Raw genomic sequence first — 9,290 nt, 5'->3', positions numbered from 1 at the left:
ATTGAAACAAAAATACAGTAGAAACAAGAAATAAAAATACATGAAAAACATTTTACTCGTCACACACTGTGTGTTGTCAACATCGAATCCAGTAAGGTCACCACTGTGCTGAAATTGAGGGAATCCTCAAGAGGCAACGGAGACTTTGGTTTTGAGTGACTTTTTGAGGTAAATGAGTGACTGAGGAGGTTTGAGACGCAGTCTCAACGCTCGTGGCCCCGCAGCTTAACAAGGAAACGATTATGGCATCCGGGGATTGAAGTTGTCCTTCGAAATTTGTTTAAGGATATCATTCCGAAAGCAACTACATTCAGCTTCCAAATTTCTGCTGATGGTTTTTCTCTCTCCAGGAGCCGCCCTACTGAATTTTGGCATATTCTTTTTAAAATAGATGAAATACCCAATTGCCCAGTAATGTTTGCAGGTACACCTACTAATGTGGATCAATTTCTTCGGCCATTAGTGAACGATTTCAACGCATTGCATCAACAGGGAAGCAGTTTGGTAATAGAACAATTCCTGATAGATGATGATAGAACAATTGCGTGAAGGCTTTTTTCACCGACGGGCTTTGATAACATCGGTGTAAGAATATCAGGGCAAACACGGATTCACGAAGTGCACTATCGTTGGAGAACTTGTGGAGTCATTGCGCAAGGTAGTTTTTGATTATGCTCTAGCACCACCGCGCACGGATACCAGTTTTCGCGAGGTAACCATCATATGTGAAAGTCCACATCACACACATATTTCTAATCACCTAACTATCACCCATACATACATAAGTTTAGATTAGAATTGGGCTAGGTTAGGAGAGAGAACTCAATCAAAAAATCATACTAGCAAACACATATCTCACATCAAAATTATGGTACGTAGGTTCAATATTGTCAATCAATGAGTATTTTTTAGGTCGTATAACATTTCAATTGGGATTATTTGTATGAAATTGCGGAGGATTTCCCGTAAAATGCTTCAACTGGCGTTACCGAAAACTAAAGGAGGATTGAACCCTCTTGTGCCTGAATTAAAATTTACTTATAAATCTTTACTTATAAATTAAATCTTTACTTATAAATCGGTTCCTTAAAGAAAAACATGTAATGCCGTACACCAGTAGCTTTATCAAGCATGATAATCCACCCAATATTTCCGATATTCCATCGTTCTACCCTTGCTTAAAAACATTAAAAATTGAAATTGCCTATCTCAACAAAAGTACTGTTGAACATTCTTCTGCTAAATTAATACACAAAAAAGTTCATGAATCATGTCCATTACCACACGTGCAAACAAAGTATTACTGTTATAAATGGAAAAAGATTTGGAAAAATATTAACTGCAACGCTCATAATTCCAAACAAAGAAGTCAATATTACATGTTGGTTAACCAAAAGATATCAACACAAGAACTAAAATATAAATTTGGAATGAGTTCACTTGCGAACTGTCTTGAATGTAAGACAATCGAAAATGTAGACCATAAGTTTGAAGACTGTAAAGCTGTATGTCACATTTGGAATTTATTTTGCGATATAATACGTGATAAACAAATGCCGTTACCGCCGTTTGAGCAGCTAATCAAAACTGCATTGGATAATGTGAAGAAAAGGTACAGAACTGCTATTATATCAGCACTTATCATAAGCCAATATAAGCAAAAACCATTTGAAACAAATGATTTTCTTTTAGTAATATAGTTAGAATATAAACTTTGTAAAAATAAAATAAAATGTGGATCAATTTCTTAGGCCATTAGTGAACGATTTCAATGCATTGCATCAACAGGGAAGCAGTTTGGTGATAGAACAATTCTTGTTTGCGTGATGGCTTTTTTCACCGATTCGCCAGCGCGGGCTTTGATAACATCGGTGTAAGAATATCAGGGCAAACACGGATTCACGAAGTGCACTATCGTTGGAGAACGTGTGGAGTCATTGCGCAAGGTAGTTTTTGATTATGCTCTAGCACCACCGCGCACGGATGCCAGTTTTCGCGAGGTAACCATCATATGTGGGAGTCCGCATCACACACATATTTCTAATTACCTAACTATCACCCATACATACATAAGTTTAGATTAGAATTAGGCTAGGTTAGGATAGAATAATAAATCAGAAGTCAGTAACAAATTTGAACTCTACGTGCGAACCTCTACTTCTTTCAATCCGAAATATATTAACTCGCGCAAGAGACGACAGAGAACATCATAAATCAAAACGTTTACCATTAGAATAGGTAATTGGTTTGGATATAATAAAAAGTTGTCCAGTTACTGATCGGTGTCAACTGAGTGATTTGGGCGGCACTCGTGAGTTTTTGGTAAGGTTAGATGATCATAAAATGGCCTCTTTTGATCTTTTTGACTTTTTTCCAAACTTTTTGATTAATACCAAAATGTAAAAATTAGAAATTAAATAATGTGTGAATAAGGGTTAATAAAGAAAATCGCTCACATTGAATTATAAACCATTAGATATACACTAAACACCTTGACATCTAAACTAAAGCAATCAAATGAATATGTGAATGATCTCTTATAATTGTAATGAATTTCTGTAAATGAACCAGACAAATGTATAAACCATAGCAAACCGAACGGCGGGAAGCATAGAAGCGTTTTTTTCCGGCAACACTCAGGATCACACCAGTTTCGTGAATATTTCACACTAACTTCCTGCTGAAATACACCGACCATTCCATTCTTTTCTAACTAAAAAGTTTTGGAAAGCAACTGTATTTAGGTCTTTTGCGCGTTACATTCTTCTTCTTTATCGGCACAACAACAAGAGGTCTTGGCCTGCAATTTCTGGCTTTTTTGGCTTTAGTGACTTTATATACCCGTAGCCGGATAGTCTGTCCTGCGCACAGAGGATTGGTCCGGGTGGGATTTTAGTCCGGCGCGTTCGTGTGAAGACCGGTGATGCCGTTGGACCATCATGCCACCGGGCCGTCCCGCATCAATCAATTTAAACGTGGTGAAATGAGCACTGAGGACGGTGAATGCAGTGGACGCCCAAAAGAGGTGGTTACAGAACAAAACATTAAAAAATTCACAAATTATTAAAAGCAACCATTATGTGACGTTGATCGAGATAAGTTGACACCCTAAGCATATCTAAGGAACGTGTTAGACATATCATTCGCGAGTATTTGCGTCGATATGTTACCATGGATGAGACTTGGGTTCACCGATGCACTACAAAGTCCGGGGAAAAAAAGCGGAGAAAAACGCAAGAATCAGCTGAAAAAATTATGGCGTCAGTTTTTTGGGATTCGCAAGAAACAATCGTCATCGAATATCTAAAGGTAGGAAAGTCCATTAACAGCGACTACTATTATATCAAGTAATTGGAGCGTTTTAAGGACCAAATCGCCAAAAACGACCACATTTAAAGAAAAAAAATATATTTTTTTCATCAAGACAACGCACCGTGCCATAATAAATCAGTGAAAACAATGAAAAAAAATCATTAGGTTTATAGCGAAGTAAAATCGTAGTCTCAAAATCATTAAAATTAGGCTACAAATTTCTATCCCACACTCCGTATTCCACAGATCTGGCTCCCAGCGACTATTTCCTTTTCTCAGTTCTCAAAAGGATGTTCGCGGGACAGAAATTTTCGTCGGATGAAGAGGTGATCGCCGAAACTGAGGTGATTTCTCGCCTTTCAATTCCAGGATAAAAATGCTATTTACAGCAATAGGTTTTCCAAAATTAGCTGCAATCGCAAAACAAGATTCTATTTACCGCTTCAATTTCAATTCAATTCAAATCCAACGGCACGGTTAAATGATGCAGCACACATTTTCGAACTCGAACTTTCGAATTTTCAAACGTTATTTGTTATACCACGTAGAATAGTGAAATGTTGCTGATAATATGACAGGAGAAAAATTCAATTCTATTGTCTAGGTAACATGTAGCCAAAGCTATCAAATTCCAGCCATTTCACCAGCTACATTATGCCTGACACCAAATTAGACCAATGCCTGCACTCGGCTGTCAGGGATTCGGGCGAACTAGCAGCACGCGCGAATAAAAAGTTATTAAATAAGGAGCATCGACAAGAGCATAACTTTAGGGACGATAGATGCCACAATCTAACACGTGAGATTGTAGCGATCTAGATTTCAAAACGAGATAAACCAAGTTTTTTCGAAAATGTTCCAGGTCTTCGGTTAAAAATCGCTGCAACAAATAAATTACAGTTAACTAATAGTAGCTCACAGAGCGCGGGCACAATTCGAAAACGGTTAACGCAGCATATTTGGTGCGAATCGATCACAAACGTCATAACATTCATAACAAATAAGGAGAAACGTATTAGGGAAGCCAAAGAAAGTACGATATTATCCAACACGATATTTTCAGCACGGAGTGATCTCAAAGGAAAGGATAAGTTGAACTTAAATAGAAGGGCCGGTGAATACGGATGCGTAATACAACATCTCAAACATCTCAACAGCATCATCTATTTGCGAAAGCAGATTGATGGATGTGTTACGCATTCGAGCATGTTTACGAAATCCATAAGGCTCAAATAGTTATATTGGTAAAATTCATTCCGGTAAATCGGAAAAAGCGTCAAAATTGCATTTTTGCAAAACCATTGACAGTGCGCGCATGAGTGGTTCCGTGAGAGGAGTTTTGTTAGCCATATTTTCCGTGTTTAAAATGCTTTTTCGTGATTTACCGCGATACAAAATAAAACAGTGGAGACCTAAAAGCGCTATTTTATTATAAAATGCGAGAGATCTAGCAAGGTGCTGCTGAAGCTCGAGCAGACGCGCCCGAAGTGTAATAGCATAATGAACCTGAAGAAGGTGACCGCCGGCGACCGGTTCAAGTGACTGTGCGGCCGTAAAGCATGCGCGACTACTTGCAGCATCCGCATGGGGTCCATATTCTTCGATGCCAAGACCAGCTTGGGAACTTGAGCGGCAAAGTCACCCGTGAGCCGCATAATGATGAAGACTGGCTTGAACCGATGCGGTACAGAATCCCCGGCGATTTTGATAACCGGCGAGGTGACGAGACGAAGGTCGTCCGCCCCAAATACATCGTCCGGATCAACAAGGTCTACTCCAGGGAGTGTTTGGTTGGCGATATTTGTCGGAAACCCGTAGACATTTTCCTGGAGCATTTAGAGACCCGTACCCAGTCGGTATTCCACGCACTCATCCAGCGATACTTGACATCGTATCGTAGCATACATCGCACCAAATCAGCGCTGCCAGGTTCGGAACGGAACGCGCATCACTGATTACTACCTGATTTGTAATTACAACGACATGCTTACAGGGTTTATAATTTTACTAGGCTACGTCTGATCTTTTTCCTGAATCGATTCAAACAGAACTGGCATTGAAACAGATAGACCCTGAATCGTTAGCATCATTTGGCACCAGCACAAATAGCTGCTGAGGCTGACTTTTTTCCCGCTCTTGATCGATTTTGCACAACTATCTCCAGCGAGCCAGCGACGCAGCTGACAGCTCAGCGACCGCACAGGTTATACCAGTCGGGTTAACGAGGTGATACATGTTCTATGAGAAAATAATTCACGGATTTCAATTTTCGCCGTTTTGAAACCGAACATTGTTATGATTTTTGTATAGATTTGATTGGTTCGGCATTAGAAAAATACTACGACATGGAGGGAAAACGGAAACATTGGAATTGCTCTAGTTAACAATATTTTTGTAGATTTGTTTTTAGTGAAGCAAAGAATAGTCCCAAGAAATATTGGCTAGGAGTTGGAACAGCCACCTGAGTGATATAATTTTTATAATATTGCAGCGAATAAAATGTTTCCTACGAAACCTTTTAATATAATTAATAATATTAATTTTAAAAAAATCAAAATACAACCAGAAATTCCACATGTATTTGAGCCCACAGTGGAACTGCGGCATGATTGGTAAGCAACAAAATATTAAATTTTAAACTTATCCTTGTTTTATATGTTGTTGCGGATGGTTTTAGCACCAAAGGGAAACAATAATGTAGATTTAAAGTGTTATATTATAAAAAAAATCACAAAATTAGTGCATTTCCCGATGGTTTGCGGTCAAAGAGGTCGAAGGCGCGTCCTTCGGCCCTATTTATGCCTTTTTTTCCTGCTTCGTCGCCATCGCAACCGTGGTTATAATGATGGTGGGCACTGTCCCACCATCCTCCTAATCTTAGAACCCTACAACAGCGCAACTGTTGTAGGGTAACACTGCTAACTCAATACGTAAACAACGCGTTGTGCTCGCATTCACAACAATATGTTTTCAATCAAAAAAATTGTTTCGCCTCATAGAGCTGGTGCATACTTTTCCATGCCTGTGGAAGGATACTGATCGCCAGTATAAAAACCTGGAGATCAAATCCCAGGCATGGAACAATGGGTCGATCTTTTGAGGACGTCCCGAAGAAGTGGAAGGGCCTTATGGACACGTACCGCCGGACACGCAAGGAAATTGCTGGAAGCCAGGTGACTGGATCGATATATTACGAAACATTCTATTTATATTTATTTCATAATGAATACCATTTGATTGTATCCAGGTACTACGGAGCTGTTGGAGCATTCATGGTTCGCGTACGAACACATGTCGTTTGTACGCGATACGATCGCCCCGCGACCAACTATCAATAGTGTAAGTTATAAGTAGTTTATTAAGTAGTAGTTCTCTGGGGTTGCGGTAAAGATAGGACAATGGATCATTAAATTTGAAGTGTTGTACTAGGTGCGTCCAAATGTTTTGCACTGTTCGTGTCGGTCTAATCGGAATACCCAATAAAGGTATCATTGTAGCTGGTGGTGGTATATCGTTTAATTCTTCTGAAATAAGCGATGATTCTTGATTTTTAGTTGGAAGTAATTCGTTCGAATAGTTGGACAGTGTGTGGCGTCGACGAAAATTGTGTAACGTTACAGCTGCAAGAACGACTTTTTCTGCAATAGATGGTTCCAGATCTATGGGTTTAGCTAAGACTCTGAACACTTTTGCTAAAATCCAAAAGCGTTCTCTACAGTGCGGCGCGCTCTTGCATGCCGGTAGTTGAAACCACGCTCCATAGAATCAGCAGCGAGCATTCCTGCAAATGGACGAATACAGTACTCTTTCATGGCAAACACCTGATCACCTAAAAGGTAATAAGGAATTTCAACTTGCAAAATTTCCGGAGTGGGAATATTTAGCTCCCCCGTTCGCGTGAAAATACGCCACCATCTGAAATTCTCCCTTGACAACCAACCTCTGCGAAAATTAAGTTGTAATTTGCGCCCACTATTCCTAGGAGGACAATGCTGAATGTTTTTTTGATGTTGCAATACATGCTCCCTCAATTCTCTGGTGTCTTGATGCATACATGTTTGATATCGATGGCACCAATTGCATGTGGGAAATTCCATTGTACCTCGAAAGCCTTGGATATCTTAAGCCATTCTGCTTGGCTTGACGGCAGTTAAAAAGAAACCTAAATAAATAAATGTTTTTATTTAATGCATAATTTTCTCTGTCATTTTAGGCCAATCTGGAAGAACCACGCCCTTCCACTTTAACTCTTTCTACTTCCACTCCTTCCATTTCTACTCCTACCACTTCCACTCCTTCCACCGCCGCTATGTTTCCGGGACGAACGTCCAACCCGAGGAAGCGGAAGCGATGCGACAGCGACTGCCGTTTGAAACGGATTGATAAGTGTTGCGCCTATGAGTATGCAATTATAATCCCGTAATATCGTGTACATATGTTATTGTAGTCTAGGTATAGAATAGGGCTTAGTGTAAGTAATATTGTAGATGTGAATACAACTAATTTCAGTCTTAACGTAAACCCCCGACGGAAATGTCACAAACAACGATCCGAAAGAAGCAAGCGAGCTATCGAACAATGAGTGTTGGGAAACATTCAAGCGTTTGGCAGACACCGTCTCTACTCTTCGACCCCTGACCCAGATCGGAACTTATGCGAAATTTATGGAAGCGCAGATTGCTCCTTTCGAGCGAAACGACCCGCAGTTTTGTGGATACCTCATTCGCACTTTGACAGCAAAGCTGCATCAAGAAAATCGGAAAATACTGTGAGGATCGATCAGGACCCGGGGACCACGATTGTTTGTAATTTTTCAGTTTTTTTTTTGTTTTATCCGGTTTATCGTCCATCATATCCACTCTTGTTCACAACATGAACAAAACACCAAAGCGAAGACCCATTTTTGCACCCCATCGGCTCTTCTCAGAGCCACCAAATAATCAAAAAAAGAATATTCGCTTAGCCTTTCACAAACAGTGAAAACATCAATGCATTTGTTACGGTTGAGCACCTGTCACGGTCGTAGAGTAGTAGTGGTCGTAGTGAAGATTACCGATCTTATAGTGATGCATTGCAGAATCGGAATGAAGAACATGTTCTATCTCCAACGACGACGATAAGTGTCGGACGTGTGTACTACGCGATACAATTGTAATCAGTAGTTTGTAATTATTGATAAAAAAAATGCATGTGATAATATGGAACATATTCAGTTGTAGTTTGTTGGTTTTTGATAGGCTACATGTTTTGAACTCGCAACAAGCTCGATCCAAATATATATCCAACGTATCCAAGCTTGAAATCAGTGGCGGAGCATGCCGCTTGATTGTTTAAAGTGGTACTTCAAAAGGGTTTAATGGGGACGGGGGATCTCGAGCAAATAGTGGCTAGCGGGCAAATATGTGTATATCCAAGTTTGGGCATAAGGGCTAGTCTCCATCACTTGGGCACACGGAGGCGTAAGGCAAAACCGGATAGTACGTGAACTAAACTGGGTTGCATGAGGTCCTGCAAAAGTACTAGAGGCCTTGGACCTTTGACAGTAACCCTTAAGTGGAGGGATGTGTTTTGGCCTGCCATTGCTCTTTAGACTGGTTCCTTGATTTTGATAATCCTCGTAGCTTATCAAACAGACTTGTATATTGTAGGACCAATCGAAAAGTATTCGATTCACGATCTTGCCATACGACAGACCATGTTATAAGGAACGTTTAAAATACCTTCACATATTCCTTTAGGTCGTGTATAATGTGTTCACAAACTTCCTGCACGATCGGAGATACAAAGCTCCTCACGGTTGAGCCTAAGGAAGCCGTTGTACCGGTTGTTCGGGCCTTCCCCATCGATTGTCTGGAACAACTGGCTCCACACATCTTCCCTCTCTAAAAACAAATCAGTTGTACAGCACGAACCGGTGTCCTCCTCCCGGGATTGTTCCTCTTCCTCTTCCTCTTCCTCTTCTAGTAATAGTAGCATTA

The 9,290-nt window shown here is 40.2% G+C and overlaps 1 pseudogene; it reads right to left on the bottom strand.

Annotated features, from left to right (window-relative positions):
• Window positions 1-6,582: 6,582 nt before the first annotated feature.
• LOC128718309 (uncharacterized) lies at window positions 6,583-7,333 on the bottom strand (annotated as a pseudogene).
• Window positions 7,334-9,290: the final 1,957 nt, after the last annotated feature.

Source organism: Anopheles marshallii, chromosome 2, assembly GCF_943734725.1.
Source record: "Anopheles marshallii chromosome 2, idAnoMarsDA_429_01, whole genome shotgun sequence".
NCBI classification, from domain to species: Eukaryota; Metazoa; Arthropoda; class Insecta; order Diptera; family Culicidae; genus Anopheles; species Anopheles marshallii.
The sequence above is the reverse complement of the archived record's forward strand: the minus strand, read 5'-3'. Positions and strand labels throughout refer to the sequence as shown.